Source organism: Mesocricetus auratus, unplaced genomic scaffold (assembly GCF_017639785.1).
Source record: "Mesocricetus auratus isolate SY011 unplaced genomic scaffold, BCM_Maur_2.0 Super-Scaffold_100027, whole genome shotgun sequence".
NCBI classification, from domain to species: domain Eukaryota; kingdom Metazoa; phylum Chordata; class Mammalia; order Rodentia; family Cricetidae; genus Mesocricetus; species Mesocricetus auratus.
The window spans coordinates 19972380-19991435 of record NW_024429208.1 but is presented as its reverse complement, the minus strand read 5'-3'; the positions used below and the strand labels follow the sequence as shown (position 1 = coordinate 19991435).

The following is a 19056-nucleotide window of genomic DNA, read 5'->3' as shown; positions in this document are numbered from 1 at the left end:
TGGTTTAGACCTTAACATGAAGAAACTTCATAATTCTTTATGTAGAAAATGGGTATTAGATCAAATGTTTTCATGTATCCTTAGTAACTTCAAATGACACATAACACAGTGTTTTATAAACCTTCAAACTGTATATGAAAAGGTAAATCTTATTTCCATCTTAACTTGTATTTATTCTGTGTGCTGGTTACCAGCCAGGCAGATTACTGTGTTGATCTTCTTACTGGACCTTTTACGGGTCTTCCATAGGAATGTTGGTACTGCCTATAATCTTATGACCATCCAGAAATTTCTTTGGATTGTGGATTTTCTTCCAGTTTTATAGAATTCCATAACAATCTAATTTCTCTTCAGTGAATCTGTGTGATAATGTCACCAGGAACAGTAACAAGACAGACCACTGACCATCAAATCTGCTGAGAGCAAAATTATAATTTACCTAATAGCTCTGTTCCTTTAGTTTTATACTATGTATATTCCAAGTTACTCAGACGGCCTTCCTGTCTTTCCCAGTTCCTTCCCTCTATTATGATTTGACATTTCTTTAGGAAATGCATAATCATTGTGAATCATATGTCTCTACCTCCAATCCTTTGTGTCAGGTATTAACATTCTTCAGATTCACTCTTCACTAATACATTCTCTTTCATTTGTTGATTGGACATTCTTAAGTATAGTCCAGTCCAGTAGGTCCCCTTTGGAATTGAGCTTAAATATCTATAATAATGCATAGCTTGATAATACTTCTTTGGATCACTCAATGCTCATTTCTTTCCTGACTTATTTTCCTTCAACTGCTGGGACTTTTGCCAAAGTCTAGTACTCAAATCAGCTACCTTCTATTGCTATGCTTTGCTTTGGTTGGTGTTCGGGCACAAGAAATAGTAACTTTGCATTCATTTTACTTAAATCTCATATTAACTTTGTAATAAGTTGGTATTATCATCTCAGTTCTACTAAAATTAATGAGGCTCAGACTTACATAACTGTCTTAGTTATTATTTGATTGCTGTGAAAATACATCATGACTGAGGCAACTTTTATAATGGAAAACATATAATTATAGGTTTGATTACAGTTTTAGATGGTTAGTCAATGATCTCTATGGAAGGAAGAAGACAGACATGGTACTAGAACAGTAGTTGAGAGTTTTATATCATGATCCACAGGCAAGATGAAGAGGATGAGAAACTGCATCTGGCATGAACTTTTGAAGCATCAAAAACCACCCTTAGTGATGTACTTCCTTCGATAAGATCACATCTACTAACCCTTCTAGTTCTTCTCAAACATTTGTACTCTCTGGGGATCAAGCATTCCAATTAATGAGCCAATTGGAGCTATTCTCATCCAAATCACATTCTGTTCCCTGGCTCCAACATTATAATTCCCTGTGCTTCTTTTCTCCTCAAACTGTATATTTTGTATTTCTCTTTGTCTCACTTTTTTCATTGTAGATCTGTGTAGGAATGAATACCAATAACCACATGACACAGTTAATATTAGGCTGTCTAGGAGTCTATTCTGCCAAGGACCTTAATCCAAAACTCTTCAATTTATCCTCTGGTAAAATGACAACAATTAACTGCTACACAGTTTCATTTTGTTTTGCCAAAATATCACAAAATACTCTCTAATTGTTTGTTTCTCCAAAATCTCTTAAACTGAGTTACCAAAATTCAAATCATCCTTAGCCCCTTAGTACTACAGTCTTCCATGTTCATAATAGGCTGGCCTACTAAGTCCAATTTAGAGTATTCAGTTGTTTTTGTAGTACAAAGTCCCAAAGTTTCCATACTCCTCCAACAAACAGCATGGTCAGGTTTATTTCAGTAATACCCCCTCCTGTTACCAACTTCTTTCTTATTGTTGTGAAGAGACAGTGTGAAAGAGACTTTTATTTTAGAAAAGCATTTAATAAGGGTCTTGCTTATAGTTTCTGAAGATTAGTCCATGAAAATAATGGCAGGAAGCAGGCAGGTATTGTGCTGGGGAAGTAGCTGAAAGTTTTATATACTAATCTGAAGGGAATATGAAGCATGCATGAACCTATTCCTGATAAGGTTTTTGAAGCTTCAAAGCCCACCCCCATTGACAAACTTCCTCCAGCAAGGCTACACTTCCAAATCCTTCTAATCCTTTCAAACAGTTCCACTCTCTGGTAACTAAACATTCAAATATATATGAGCCTCTGAAAGCCATTCTCATTTAAACAACTACACTAACTTTTTAAATAAGTGGAGAATATTTTCAGAATCAGACATTTGATTACTATTCATTTAAATTTTCTTATGACTTAAAACTGATAGGACAAATTCTATAATAATATAGAAATGAACTACCAGCACCATGTGAAAAATTGATGTATCCTTAGGGGAATAAAGGAGACAGAAACTAATACAGATTTAAAAAGCTGTTTTAGTGGGAGGCATGCCATAGTGAAATCGAATTGTCTGTAAACAATAAAAATAAAAGTAACTGTTTAAATGTAATTATTCCATAATATACATAATTTAACTCCAGCGCCACATTTTGGTATGTGTCTATTATTTCAAGTTCATTACACAGACTTTGTTCTTAAAATATGATATGTCTAACAAAATGAATAGCAAATACCCATCTCTAACTCAAATCATCTGACCAGAACCCATAATTTGATTTAATAAGTTTCATAATATCTGTCAGAAATTTCATCTCTCTAACAGTTTCCTATTTCTTATCATGAGCTAATGATGATATGTCCCCTACTCTCTTGGATGAGATCATATTTTGTGGTATATTCATAGTTTTGTTTGTTTTTGTGTCCACTAGACTGTGTCTTTAAATGCATTTCATGAACATTAATACTTTGGGTATATACCATAAAATTTATCATGGACTTTTCTGAGAATCATTTGAATACTTACACCATGTTATATATTGGATTCATGGTCTCTGCAAAGAGAAATGCCTAGATTTCTTTCTGTTCTTGGAATGGTGGAGAACTCAAAAAATTTTTGCTTCTTATATTTTGCATACTCTATCATATTGTACATGCACTGGAACCAATTTCAGATACTACTTAGGCACTGAGTGACAGTTGTTTATTATATTTTTATTTTCTGGGTTCCACTGCTAGTAGCTTTGGCTCAGCATCATCTGTTATAGTTGTCATCATTTGTAAATGCCATTGGGTGTTGTAAAGATCTGTAACTAAAAATAATGATTCAGAGTCTGTAGACAATGAGAGACAAATATTAAATGACCAATAGTGCATGCCTTATGAAGTGGCAATTGGAGAGCCAAGCAAACATGATTATCCCAGTATTGAGCATGGGAATTCTCTGGACCAGTGGTGTGATTATATCTCCTGAACAGGTTCCACAGTAGCACAGGAGCTTGATTGTATAATAGATTTGCAGAAGATTGTTCACAGAGGTTATTGTTTGTTCTGTTCATTCTTTAATCAAATATAATAAAGGATTTTCATTGTAAAGTCTCAAATGAAAGATGCATGAAAATAGATTTCTATTAAGACTTATTATAGACTTACTTTCCTAACTTATTATAGTAAAGCTTTTATGAATCCTCCTTTTCTTAAGATTAAACTAAATCCATGCTAATTTATATTTTTCTATAAACACAGTAATTCTGAGTACTGAGTAACTCATTGAAGTTCATACAGCATCTCCAAGGTTTTATGTTTTTAAACAAAAGACTTGGAGTTTGTGTTTATTATTATTCTCTCCTTAATTCTGAAAGTAGAGAATGAGATACAAAGAATTTAAATAGCTTATGTCAGTTATGTTGATTGTGACAAAAATTACAGGTTTATGTTCTCTCTCTCTCTCTCTCTCACACACACACACACACACTCACACACACACACACACACATATTCCTTCTAGAACAGCACAGTTACTATGCAGATCAAAGCTCTTATGACTCAGCATAGAACTGATAGTACAATTGTCCACTGGAAAAATAATTAATGGAACCAAAGATCATGACATGAAATCACCTGTTCAAATCTTATAAATTTCTAAATTCCCCAGTCCTAGATCTTCTATCAATTGGAAAATCAGTTTGTTGATTCACATTTCACATCTACCTGGTAAAATCCAGTCACTCAGTCCCCTGTGGTAGATTACATCTGCTTGATAAATGAGTTTTGGCAAATAGAGGAGGATGGCAGACGATTTTGTGGGAAGTAAAGCTCAAATCTCCCAGCAAGGAACTCCCAAGAGGAGAGGCAGTTATTTTGCACACATCCTCTTATTGTGCTGACTTTTTGTTTTGTTTCAATAAAAGAAAGAAAAGAAATCTAATTTCTCATATACTTCCCTGGTTTATCTTCTGCCATGGGATCAAAAGGGGCAGTTGAGGCTCAGTAAATTGCCTCATCATTAGTAAGAGAGCATCCGAGAGAATGCCCCCAAACCTTCTCAGTGGAAAGGTACTTAATAAAGTGAATTAAAAGAGTAGGTCTTGAAATGTAGGGAGAAGTCAAGAGTATGGTATTTAGAGTCACATAAGAATAGGTTCTAGCTGGGCAATGGTGGAGCACACCTTTAATTTCAGCACTCGGGAGGCAGAGGCAGGAGGATCTCTGTGAGTAAGAGGTGAGCCTGGTCTACAGAGTAGTGCCAGAATAGGTTCCAAACCTACACAAAGAAACCCTGTCTCAAAAAAAAAATTGGTTCTAGTCTTTGCTATATTACTTACAACAACAGACAGACTTTGAAAGCTTTCCATTTCTGATGCTCAGTTTTCTCATTTGTAAAATTATAACAAAAATTTAAGTGGAAATTTTCAGAAATAAACAGCTCATGAATTTAAAATTATATGTGCTAACTATTACTCCATCCTACATGGTAGTTAAATTACCCTTTATTCAGATCATCCATTGTATGTATACCACCATCTGATTAACCACCAACTTTGTTGGTATTAGCATTTCAGCATTATGCTTAATTAATCATTATTTTACTTAATACTGGCCCCAAGCTGCAAAAGTATTAATGCTGGCAATTTGAGTAAATTGCTACATTTATTCTATTTTGCTATTTGATAACAATCAATTTATTTTATACATTAAACTTTACAGTAAGTTGTATTCATAGGAAAAGCATGTATAAATATAAAATTCCATACCATGTATAGTTTCAGGCATCCATTGAAACACATATCCCCTATCTAAAGAAGTACAGCAAGACACATGGTTTCATAGTACAGAACATTTTAAACATCTTACATATTCTGTTACCAAAAATCTTTAAGTGTTTTGTTTCAGGAGACACTTAAAGAGCTTAAAAGGAATTTGGCTTTGACTCTGTTCTCATTGTTACTAGAACACACATGGTTGCATAGGTAGCATATAACTAAAATAGAGACCTTTAATCAATCCCTTACAGTAGATTAAATCAAATAAAATAATTTAATAATTGTCAATATTGATAGGAGACCTAGTGCTATCATCTGGGAATTTTTCTTCTTTGTAGCATTTTGGTAGCTTGGCAAGTCATGGACTCTGTCACCATTAGAAGACTCAACCACCTTTGCAAGGTTACATTTCCAAAAAAGGGGGAAGGTCATTAATGTATATGTAGATAGAAGTTTCTGTTCAATTCAGTCCTGCAGTTTCTTAGTCCCAAAAAAACACACAGAGGCTAATATTAATTATAAATTGTTTGGCCTATGCCTCAGGATTCTTAATGGCTAGCTGTCTCTTAATTATTACCCATTTCTATTAACCTATGTATTTCTCCATGTCTTGGCTTACTGTAGAATGCCCAGTTTCCAAACTTCCCAGAAGCTACATGGTCTCTTGCTTGAAACTCACTCTCTGTCTTCCTCTTCCCAGAATTCTCCTAGTCTGGTTGCCCCACCTATACTTCCTGCCTGACTATTGACCAATCAGCATTTAATCATCAACCAATAAGAGAAACATATTCACAGTATACAGAAGGACATCCCCTATCATATATAAACTTACAAAAGTGTTTGAGACGCCTGCTGGAGACAGGAAAGACTCATGCTGGTAATTTGAAATACCTCAAAGTTACACAAAAGTTGAATTCCTATATTGTGTGATTTATACTGGTTAAGAGAAAGAGACAGGGAATCTCATCCTGGCACTTCAGATACAGTTTTTCAAGGAAACATCTAAAAGTGTCAATTTTCTCCATCCCAGCCCAACATGTGCCCAGTGTTTCTTCCCTCCAACCACACAACTTGAAAGCCAGTAAAGCTTTAAGTCGGCCCTGCCTCATACAATTAAACCAGATCATGGCAGTTTACGAATGAGGGTTGATAAAGATAGTCTCATTCCGTAGTACTTAATGAGACCATAGGCTTTTTTAAAGGTTTTGAAACTATGGTCTCTAGTTGCTTGAATTGTTTGTGCACATGAATAACAAAATAAAGCACTTACATTTTTAATTTCAACTATATTTGGTTTGTCTTTCAGCATGAAGTTCTGTCACTTTTAAAAGGGCTCCCAAACCTTATAAACTGCAGCAGCCTTTATTTGTGAGTTTATCACTTATTTAATATTTACCCATGTGGATATCATAGCTTGTAAATCTTTGAGGCCATTGAATCCACATAAGTTCTATAAATAGAAGCAAATTAGGAGAGAAATGAGAACAGTTGCCTAGGTTACTGGACACAACCTCAAAATGCCAACAGCAGCAAATGAATTGGAGCATATCAAATCTTAAAATGATTCTTGGTGGGTTTAAAAAAAAGAAAACTACCGATGTTCACTGTAAGTTCTTGTTGATGATACCAATAATTACCTCATTATTGCTTGTCTACAGGCAGTTAGCTGAATGTCCTCTACTATGAGAGTATGAAGAAAACCTGCTACGGATTGATGGTTTACTTAAAATAAAAGATGGAATGGTTTTGATAAGTCCTATTTATTATCAGAATATGCTTCCAGTATAACTGTATACTGAATTACCATCCAGCATATGAAGAAATGTGACCTCATTACCTGCTTCGTGATATAATTTGGCTTGGGTTATTATGATAAACAGTGCAAGAAGACCTGGGTAAAATTACAAAATGCGACAGCCCTTCCACAGAATCCTGCAACTTTTCTGATCATCAGTGTCTTTCATCTCAGTTTTACTTCTGTCAGTCACTCTGCTTTACCACATTCTGTATTTTTCCTAGAATTTCTTATGCATGTATGTGTGTTTTTTGTATGTCCATATATCTGTGAATATGTGTGTGCAGTTGTGTGTGTGTGCATGTTGTATGTGTGCAAGGTTCAGCAGCAACTTCCGTAGGTGACATCTAGCTTTAACATGAGAGACAGGCCTTAGTATTGGCTATGAGCTTACTGAGAATATTTGGCTGACTGGCTACCTTCTGTCCCCATGTCCCCAACATTGGGATTTCAAGTGGGTACCACACCATTCAGTTTGCTAGTGAGTTATGAGGATCCAACTCAGGTCCTTATGTTTGCAAGACAAGCACTTGCAGACTTAGGCATTTCACCTGGCCCTTCCCTATATTTATAAATAGCAGGTAGCATCAATCCTCTCTTCTGTGCTTCAAGGTTCTCTAGTATTTCCAATTTTTGCTGTATATTCTCATATAGTGTCAAGATTTGTTTTCTCTTTACCTCACAGCAGTAGTACAATCCTCTCTCCTAGACTCTGCCTACACTTGGACAAAGGCTTGGCTCTTTCCTGTAATTGATGGCTCATGGATATGTGTGATACTCACTATTTCCAAGGTTAAATGCCTCTAATTACCTCACAAATTTACTCAAAATATATATTCCTGTGATTTTAAAATTCCAACAGAACTCAGTTCTAAATCTAAAAGTAATTTTGTAGTCCTTCTATAGCTTGTCATAACATACATTCTGCTTTTTCTATTCTCTTTAGATTTTTCTAGACTTATCAATTATTTCCATAATGCCTGCTGTTAAGAACTTGTATCACGAAAGATTTTGGCCTAGGATGTTGTGATAGGAAACAAAAGTAAGAATGCAGTCCATGTTCAAATATTCCTAAAAATCACAGATGGGCTGAAAACTTTTCAGAGATGAAATGACAGGAATTGAAAGTCATTACTTTTGCTAATTAGTTTGAGCAATTAGTACCAGCAAGAGTTAACTTTTTCTGTGATGAATTCTCTTTCCATGATGAAAGGTGCCTCCTGAAGGTAAGCTCCTGCTCTTCTGAAAAAAATGGGAGAACAGGAAAGAATTTGTCTTGACTGGATTTCAAGGGAATCCCACCTTGTAGAAAAGACATTTATAAGCCATAATATGGGCAAGAAGATTTTAAAAATATTTTCTTTTTAAAGAGGCAAAGAAATAATTTACAGTCCTAAATATTACAAAGTAAGTATTCTAACAAAGGTGAGGTAGATAGTGCTGGAGTCCAATGAGGAATTATTGAAAGTTCATTCATGCTCAGGGGAGCATAAAGGACATTCGGGTTACCTCCTTAGTTCAGGTACTGGCATTTATCACCTGTATTACTGTATCAGGTTTTGGCATTGTCTCCTGCTTCTACTTTTACTCCTCAACATGATGTTTACAAAAGAGATCTAATATTTACCACTGTGGTAGTTTGAATGTAATTGGTACACATAATGTTTGAAGGAGGGGCACCATTAGGAATTATGGCTTTTTTGGAGTCGGTATGACCTTGTTGGAGGAAGTGTGTCACAATGGGAGCAGGCTTTGAGGTTTCCTATGCTCAATATACCTCCCAGTGTTCAGCTGACTTCCTGTTGCCTGCGCCATGTAGGACTCTCAGCCACTACCCCAGCACCATGTCTGTCTACATGCCACCATGCTCCCTGTCATGATGATAATGGACTGAACCTCTGAAACTGCAAGCAAGCACCCTAATTAAATGTCTTCTTTATAAGAGTTGCTATGGTCATAGTGTTTCTTCACAGCAACAAAAACCCTAAGTAAGACAACCAACATACTTGAAAAAGTGAATCTGGGTCTGAGTGCAGTTTGTTGCTGTTAATGTTAAATTCATTCCATGACTGCCCTGTGTGAGCGAGCCTTAGGCTCTCTGCCTGCTTCTATCCTCCACATATTAGTATGCTTTTTCTCTCCAGACCCACCTCATTCTACATCACTTTTCATCCATTTCTCTACCTTTGTGGGTCACAGCCCCTCAGCACCCCGTTTCTCTTCTTCAGTAAATACCTATTCTTCAGTAGGGCTCTACAATGGCCCATATTTGGGTAATCTCCTATCTACACAGTCTCTCTCAATCAGGCATCTGTGACACGAAAATTATCACATCCAATGATAACATTCATTGTTATTGTGGAATTTTTCATACTGAATTTTGAATTCTGACTTAATTTGGAGTTTAATCCATTAAACTATTAACACTCGAGGGAACATGCTTATCTCAGGTCCCTCACATTTATAGTGTTAGGCTACTGTGTGGTACCAAGGCTGTGATCTACCAAGGCTGGTGTACTGGCTATAATATGAAATGTCCTCCATAGGTGCATGTGTTTGAGTCCTTGGTTCTCAGCAGGTTGTCCTGTTTTGGAAGGTTGTGGAATACCTTTAGGAAGTAGAGTCTTGCTGGGGGAATTGAGTAACTTGAACAGGCTTTGGGATTATGTGGTCATCCTACTTTTCTATCTGCTCTTCATCTCCTGACTTAAGACAGAAAGTAACAGATACCTGCCACACATGCTTTGACCACCATGATAACTTTATTAAGTCACCTGTAACCAAAAATAGGCTTTACCATTTTAAACTGTTTCTTAACAGGCATTTGGCCACAGCCACTAGAAAAGTAATGAATATAGGTGGTAAGGAATACTTCCTCCAGTGGTGTCTTTTTTCAAAAGAACTCTAGTTTCCAGGCCTACCATGCAAGCAGTTCTTTCTTCCTCACAGTTTACATGAACTTGATAAATATCATTCTAAATTGCTAGAACACTACTCTAAAGTAATGAGTGGCTGCTTACACCATATGCCAGGGAACATTGGTAATAACTACTCTACCACTTTGCTAAACACTTCAGGTGACTATGTAAGACACGAAAATCTGCAACATTATTTGTTCAATTGGAAAAGAGCAATTCTTTATACAAATAGGGATATAATGTGATGTTTTCATGTATGTATTTACAAAGTGAGATGGTTAACTTAAATTATTTAACAGACCCATCACTCAGTATCTATTTTCTGTGTTTATTTTTAAAATATTTACTTTAAAATTCTGTATTACAAATTGCTTAATTAAAATACAAAACATTCTTTGTAAACTCTCTCTCTCTCTCTCTCTCTCTCTCTCTCTCATTGTGCACATTTAAGGTAGATCATCCTACCCTGGTTGACCTAATGTAGAGATTCCATCACAGAGATACCCAGAGGTTTGGTTCAATGGTGTCTCTAATTGCCAAGACTAGCCATTGCATACCTTTGTGTATACAGGCTCATAGACATATCATAATATAAAACATATACAGTGAAACTCTCCATAGTCTTTAACAATTTCAAAACAATTAAAAATTTTAAGTGCAATGTCTTTTGAGAATCAAGATGCCTCTTAACTATGAGCTCCTTTAATTTAAAAAAAATTGCACACTTCCAATATGAAATGATAGAGTAAATTATTCCCATTCTACAAGGGAGAAACAAAGAATGGGTCAAAGCAGAGAAAGATTAGACCAAAGCAAGACCAGAATCCACTAAGTCATATAACAAAATCTACAGCTCCATTTGTAGGGTCTGGGTCACACAGTGGAATCGTTGTAGCTCCAAAGGGCTTAATCACACCACGTTTCATCTCTTCCCCCTGAAAAGTTATATCCTCATTCTTGGGCCACTTTCACTTTATACCTATAGGCTTTCATGGCAATTATTTCATAGACTTGTACCTGCAACAGAGGAGTGTCTGTATTGTGAAGGCTTCATCTTCACAACTTCATTCAATGACTGCTCAAGGCATCTCTGCAGAGACTCTCACCATGCCCTACATTGCCTGTCCTCAGAGCTCTGGTAGAACAAGACAACACCCACCCTTGCCCCCAATTCCTGAATATTTCTTCTTGTAAAAGCAATAGCATGGGGACAACACTGCCAAATCCTGCTGCCTGCTTGGCGAAAAGTGTGACTGCCTTGGATCATAGATGCATTGGCCTTCGTGTGCTGACCATGGGAAAACATTCTTCTAGGTTGCTTGTTTGAGCTGGTAGTGTGGTGAGCTATGTACTCAGTTTAGACTCTGCCATTTTAAGTGAATTTGCATCTTCAAAAGATTGAACAGTGGATGAAAGGGGAGTAACCCTCATATCACTTTTCTTGTTTCTGAACAGAGCACATACTTTCTCTTTGATGGACCCAGTGTCTTTTTTTTTTACTTTAATTTTTTTATTTTATTTTTTTATATTTTATTTTCCAGTTTAAATTTAGATAAGAAACGAGGTTGCTTCACAAGTCAGTTCCAGGTCCCTCTCCCATTCCCTCCCCTCCTCCCGTGCCCTTCCCCCAGCCCCCCCCCCGTTATCCCCTCATTCCCCCAGGGAGGGTGAGGCCCTCCATGGGGTTATCCATAGTCTGTCATTTCATATAGGGCAGGGCCTAGACCCTTCCCCAAGAGTTCAGGGTGAGAGTGCACCTCACATTGTTCTATTGGAGTCCAAAGTCCGTGTGTATACTTGGGATGGGTACTGATCTGCTGCCCAAGGCTCAATAGATTCCCTAGGCCTCCTCACTGACACCCAGATTCAGGGGGTCTTGATCAGTCCCATGCTGGATTCCCAGGCTGATGCCTGGGATTCAAGAGTTAACCTTTGTCTGGTCAGCTGTTTCTGGGGGTTAAACCAGCCCAGTCTTAATCCCTTTGATCATCAGTCCTCCCTCTCTGTTACTGGCTTTCTTGAGTTCAGCTCAGTACTTAACCAAGGGAGTCTGCCTCTTCTTCGATCAGCTACTAAATGAAGTTTCTGTTTCCCAGACTCTCTGGCCATAGGATTGTAGGGTGGCACTCCCCAGATCTATGTCTAAAATCCATATATGAGAGAGTACATGCCATGTTTCTCTTTTTGTGACTGGGTTACCTCACTCAGGATGGTTTCTTCTAGTGTCATCCATTTGCCTGCGAATCTCATGATTCCATTATTTTTTTCTGCTGAATAGTACTCCATTGTGTAGATGTACCACATTTTCTCTATCCACTCTTCGGGTGAGGGACATCTAGGTTGCTTCCAAGTTCTGGCTATTACAAATAAAGCTGCTATGAACATAGTGGAACAGACATCTTTTGGATATATGCCTAAGAGTGGAGTTGCTGGGTCTTGTGGTAGGTTTATTCCCATTTTTCTGAGGAATCTCCATACTGCTTTCCAAATGGCTGGACCAGTTGGCACTCCCACCAGCAATGGAGGAGTGTCCCCCTTTCACCACATCCTCTCCAGCATAAATTGTCATTGGTGTTTTTGATTTTAGCCATTCTGACAGGAGTGAGATGGTATCTCAGAGTTGTTTTGATTTGCATTTCCCGGATGGCTAAGGATGTTGAGCACTTTCTCAAGTGCCTCTCAGCCATTTTAGACTCCTCTATTGAAAACTCTAACAATTATAGATGCGATAACTTCACTTTATCTGTGACTTTCATCTTGACCACACTATTTTCCCTCACCAAACTGAACACTTTTCCCATCATTCTTCTCCATTCAATAAGCATATAATAGGTTGAATGCTATCTGTCTTGAACTTCCACCAAACATATTAATCCATCACTTTCAAGTTCAGTCTCACTGAAGTCTCATAACACAGGATCAGTGTAGTAGATTCTTTGCTAAAATATAGCTTGGCGGATATCTACATCATCTCCCATTAGTGTCTTTATCCCCATCTGAAATCTCATGGTCAATGCCTATCCTATACTATCCATCTTTCTGTTGGGATTTTGTTCTTCCAAACATTCACCATAATGGCCCATTGAACTCTGCTTAGAGCATTCCAGTGATCAAGGGATTTTCTAACCCAAGTTCTACACTCTCCCACAGCCCTCCTGCAAGCCAGCTGGCAAGGCATAGCAACCAATAGTCAAGTTAATCATACCAACCCTCTTCAGTACCATTTTTCTGTGTTAGTTACTTTCTCATCACGACAATCAAATACATGAAGAAGGTTTTTTTTCTTATTTACACAGTCTGAGGATAAGCAGTCCATCACATTGTATCTACAACCAGCAAAGCAAGATTGATGAATACTGGTGCTCAACTTGCTTTCAACTTCTGATTCAGTTCAAGACCCTGTTCCATGAAATAGCACTGCCCTGTTAGAACAGTTATTTCCAAATACACCTAATGTGTGAAGAAAATCATTCATAGGCATGCTTAGAGTTTTGTCTCAGAGATAGTTTTAGATCCTGTCAAATTGACAACTAATACTAATTAACTACTGTATAGGGAGAGGTCTGGAATTCAGAAACAACCCTGTTCTCATCATATAGGTATTGCAAAGTATTATCTTTTGTTTTAATGATGGGAAGTCATGGGCCAGAAATGATATCTACAATATTTTGTACATGCCATTCTGAGTGCTGTGTTGAGAACAATGTGGGTATGATACACAGAGAAGTAAGAGGTTACAAAGCCATTGCTGTCATAGTGATCAGAAATAATAGAGGTTCCCACTTACATTTTAGAAATAGAGGGTTTGGAAATAATTAGCTGAACATATGTCATGATGTGTGAACCACTCAGACTTTCTAACGTATGAGTATTGGATGTAAAACATGCAGAGAGACAAGGGTTATGGGCAACCTAAGATGCTTAAGGGCTTAGTATTGATAAAATGTTCTACCTATTTTTGTTGCTATGGAAAAGAGTGAATTGAGTTGGTTGGAGATGGTATAATAAATAGATAAATTTTGAGTGCATACTATTGAATTTTTTTAGAAAACAAAATGTAAATGTGAACTAGGCAGATCTGAAATTTACAAACTAGGCTAGAAATCATCTATGTATAGCTTTCTGTAACAACTTTACTCAGTGGCCATTTTCTTCCTCAAATTCAATTTTAGCTGTAAGTCTGCTTTACTTACTTTTTCAGGTCTCATCTTCCACAAATTTCTTTGTAGGCACACTTGATGATTTCAGTATTAGCTTTTTAGTAAGGCCACAATTAAGAGCCTGCTTACATATGTAATACTTACCCTAGCCATAAAGGCATACTAAGTTATAAGTGGATAGAATGAAATTACACCTCAATAGAAATTACACTGTTCTTATAATAATAGCAAATAAATGTAATCTTATTATCAGATTTTAAAATAAATATAAAGGCCCTTGTTGGTAAGATATTTTGAAAAACTAATATAGTTTGCACAGATATTAGTACTATATTTATAACCACAGGAAAATTTTATTAAAATGCTTTCCATTGTCTTGAAAAATTTTGCCACATATATTTGCAAAATGACAGGACAAGAACATATCCACCACAGACAACTCCATATCTACAGACATAAGCACACTCACGTATTCATATATATGTCCAAAATGAAAAACACTCAAAGGCCATTGATAACGTATAACAGTCCTGTTACAAGAAAGGAAATATATGCAATTTTGTGATGATGCTGTGTTTAACAGGCATAAAGAGATTTCATGCTAGGGTAGGATGCTGACATTAGAAACATAAGCATATATATTATGATTCCAAATTTTTAATGTAATTTGAATACAAACATGCACCTATATCTAACAAGAATATCAAGAATTGTAAATAAAATATTAACTTATAATATCTCTTGTATGAAAGAGTACTTTGTAAATTCACAAGTAGTATCAGTGAGATAGCTATAGCATAGTTATTAGTTTATAATAATAAATAATATAATTAGAGTAGCATCGAGAGAAAAATGAAAAATCATGCTATTATTTATAGTTGACACATATTTTATAGATAAAGATGGAACAAATATACAACAGGGGGATGTGGGAGGAGGGGAGGGAGAGGGAACTGGGATTGACATGTAAAACAAGCTATTTAAATTTAAAATAAAAAAATAATAAAAAAAGAATTTATAGGAAAAAACAATAGCCATAAACAGCATCAAATATCTGGGGATAATGATAACCAAGGAAGTGAAAGACCTGTATATCAAGAACTTTGTGTCTTTAAAGAAAGAAATCAAAGAGGATACCAGAAAATGGAAAGATCTCCCATGCTCTTGGATTGGTAGGATCAACATAATAAAAATGGCAATCTTGCCAAAAGCAGTCTACAGATTCAATGCAATCCCTATCAAAATTCCGGCACAATTCTTCAAGGACCTGGAAAGAACAATAATCAACTTTATATGGAAAACAAAAGGCCCAGGATAGCCAAAACAAAACAAAAAAATACATTGGGATCTAGAGATGGCTCAGTAGTTAAGATCACTGGATCACTGGCTACTTTTTCACAGGTCCTGGGGCTGGTTCCCAACACCCACATGGCATCTCACAACACTCTGTAACTCCAGCTGTATGGGACTGACACCCTCTTTTGGTTCCTTGAGCACACATGTGGTGTACATATAAACAAGTATGCAAAACACGTATACACATAACATATGAAGTTAAATTAATAGAAAATTGTATGACCTTATTTGCTGAAAGCATAGGTTAGCAAAGTCTTGTGTATGAAGAAAAGTTATGTTTTCTGTCCTATGATAGTTACTATTCTCTATTCATACTGACAAAAATTACTTTTTATTAAAATTAAAACAAGCATTGTAATTAATTGAGCAAACCTCTTGAAGTCTAGATACAAATTATTAAGCCATTTTCCCTGCTGATAAAGTAATAGAATTGCAGAATAGATTTAGTGACCCCTCTTTCCCACCTGATCTGTGCAATGAAGTATTACTCCCCATTGTAGTTCTGTTGCTTCGCATTACATTAAGAAAGGTTGAAAGCATGAAAAACATCAAGAATCAGACAGGCACACCAGAGAGTTCTGCCTTTACAATCTGGAGAGGCCCCGAGGTCAATCTGAGTCACGGTCTAGCATCTTTGAGTGAAGTATCTCTATGAGGAGAGACTTCTTACCAGTTGCCTTGCTGACATAGATGTTGTAACGCTGGCCTGTATATTGCATGAAATATTGAGCAGGATCTCTGGTCTCCACTCAGTAGATGACGATAGGGAGTATTTATTACTGATATGTGATGAAAACATCCCATGGGACTGCTAACTGAATTATGTTATTTTTGAGGAGATGTTGATGGCTAGTAAGTTTTGGGGGGGATGAGGCTTTTATCTTCCTTTTATTTTTCCACTTATTAAAATTTAAATTAGAAACAAGTTTGCTTCACATGTCAGTCTCAGCTCCCTCTCCCTCCCCTCCTCCTCCCCCAAACCCCCAACCCTGGAACCCCTTAACCCATCCCCCCCTCTGCTCTCCAGGGTGGGTGAGACCCTCCATGGGGAATCTTTTTGTGAATGTGTTTTACATAGTCCTGTGTATAAACAGAATGATTTGCAAGAATATTGTGTATCCTACTACAAAACAAAAACAAAAACAAAGATCATTGTTCATAGCCTCTGAAATTCCCTGCTTGAGAACCATTGGCAAAAATCATTCTCTCTCATCTTTTACTTTGAAAATGTCCCCAATTGCCATAGATTTTGTTTGTGTGGTGTTTGCACACAGGCTGCTTTTGAAATTGTGTACATCTTTCTGAAAGCTTGCTCTAAGTAGCCTGGAGTTTTGATTTTGAAAGCCTAAGTAATTGAAGACTTAGTTTCATTTCCCTTTTGTGCTCATCTATAGACACAGCTTCATCTGTATCCCATCTCAGTCTAAGTTAAAGCTCTCCTATCAGATGCTGCCTCTTCAGTGGAGTTTCTCATTTCTAGTCCCAAATGGGATTTTACTTGAGGAATTCTTGTCTGCTGCTAAGTACCGTTCTGGTCCAGATGTCTGCCTATCTGCATCCACTTCCAGAAGACAGGAAGAATTATGTTTTGTTTATTTAATTTTCTCATGCGCTTTGGCCATATGGACAAATTTAGAGTATTGTTGGTGCTGTTGCTGTAGGTTTTTCTATTAACCCAGTGTTTTATTGTGTTTCACATCCACGAAGGGATTTTTCAAAGCATTTTGAATCTCAGACAGTAACTGTGCCAGATTTTGATGTAGATAAAGTTATTTTTCTATATATGTGTGAGATAGATTTCAAGAACTCTGTAGATACATAGACATACAGACGTTCATGCCTCCTGTCTAAAGTGACATCATGGTGATATGCTAGCTGCATGTGTGTCCTCTATTCACTTTAATCTGTCTCTAAATAATTAGCAGCATGGAATGCACTAAATTACTGCAGTCAGTTTTCTATAGGGCTAAGGTAGCTATGAGAAGAGAGAAAGAGCCTGTGCATTTCAGTGAAAACATAATTATTTCTAAATATTTTTTAACTATGGTTGGTTGAATCTGCCCATATGGGACTGAAGGAATGTGGAGAGCAGATATTTTGCATCTACGATAGTTTCAAAATAGCATAAACAATGGGATTGAATTACCCACTCCACATAGAGATTGAAATCCTTTCCTTGAGATGTAATTCAGGAAGATGTAAATTTTATATCGTATCAAGCCTTGTGACATTTCATTGGACAATAATTGATAGCGTATTTATTGGTAAGCATAAGCATAAAAATATACTATGTAACTAAGCACTTAAATTCATTTAAGCTGTCAGTATAGCACATAAAATACATAGCAGTCTAGAGACTTTCATGTCCCCTTTCATTTATCCTCAGACATTAAAACAAAATACCACAAAGAAGCTGTAGAATATAATTTAATATAATTCCATGCTACAAACACAGAGAATATTCAGTGTTCCACCATTAACTCATTATGAAAACAAATGCTAGTATTTTATGGGCATATTTTAAGCATACTTCATTGAATGAATGAGTGTTGAGTGTAACAGTTAAACCCACAAACCAAACAACCCCTGACTTCTACCTGGTGCCTTCCCAGTTGTGATATATCTGTTCTTCTGTCTCTTGATCTATCTACTTGCTCCTCCTCATCATATCTGCTCATGATTTAGTTCCCCTTAGCATAAGCATTTTGTTAATAATGTTGAGTAAGAATAGAAAAATGCACATTTCAAAATAATATATTATTCTTGTTTGGAAATGTTTTAAGTGTTTTTTAATGATAGAGTTTTGAGATATTCTAAGGTTAAGTCTTGCCTAACTTAGTCATTACTTGTTGGAGGATTCTTTGCAGTTTCTTCTGGCATTCCTCTTTATGTATTGTCTTTATGCATTTCCATTCTCATCATGTAACTCTCCATGTTGCCCCTAAATACTTTAACAGACTTTGCCAAATACACAAATGATAGACATAGATGATCTTAAAGATGTTTATAATATTGGGTTGTCCTGATGGCATCTTGCAGTGAGATAGTGATATCAAATGAAATGCATGGATAAAGAATAATGGCTACAAAGGTGGTCTCGGTATGATGTGTATGAAGTTCTTAAATGATTTCAAAATTTTCAGTGTAAGAAAGCAGTTTGATTATAGTTTAATTAATTCTCAAAATGTGGAAACTTGTGCTAACTGTGGATGTTAGATCACAAGTGAATAGACATATCGATAGTTACTGGGTTATGGTAGTCATCAAGAAATAATGTTTGTATAATTTCCACAATAACCTAGATAACTTCATGATGCATTTCAAAGCCCACAAATTGATGTATTTTAAAACACACAAGTTGCTAAGTAAGTGGTATTTCTTGTAAGTTTTTAGATACCTCATAATCTTTATGTACTTGATGATAATGTACAACACATAATTCTCAAATATAGATGTGAATGTTTACAGGAATTATACCTAATTTTAAGTAAATGATACATGATAATTGCATTTATATTATATCTACCCATACTTGAATATTAAACTACACCAGTATGTACATACATATATGAGTATTACTTATGTGCAGGTGAATGCCACAGTATTTGAAATTACATATTGTTTCCTCAAAATATTGCTTAATCATACAAAGTATTATGTAAAAGATTGAAAAATTCAGAGCTTT

At 36.2% G+C, this 19056-nt stretch overlaps 1 protein-coding gene across 12 annotated transcripts in view; it reads left to right on the top strand.

The window, feature by feature from the left end:
- Ctnna3 (catenin alpha 3) overlaps window positions 1-19056 on the top strand; it is a 1429068-nt gene that overhangs the window by 1271003 nt on the left and 139009 nt on the right. The gene's annotated exons all lie outside the window — the stretch shown is intronic.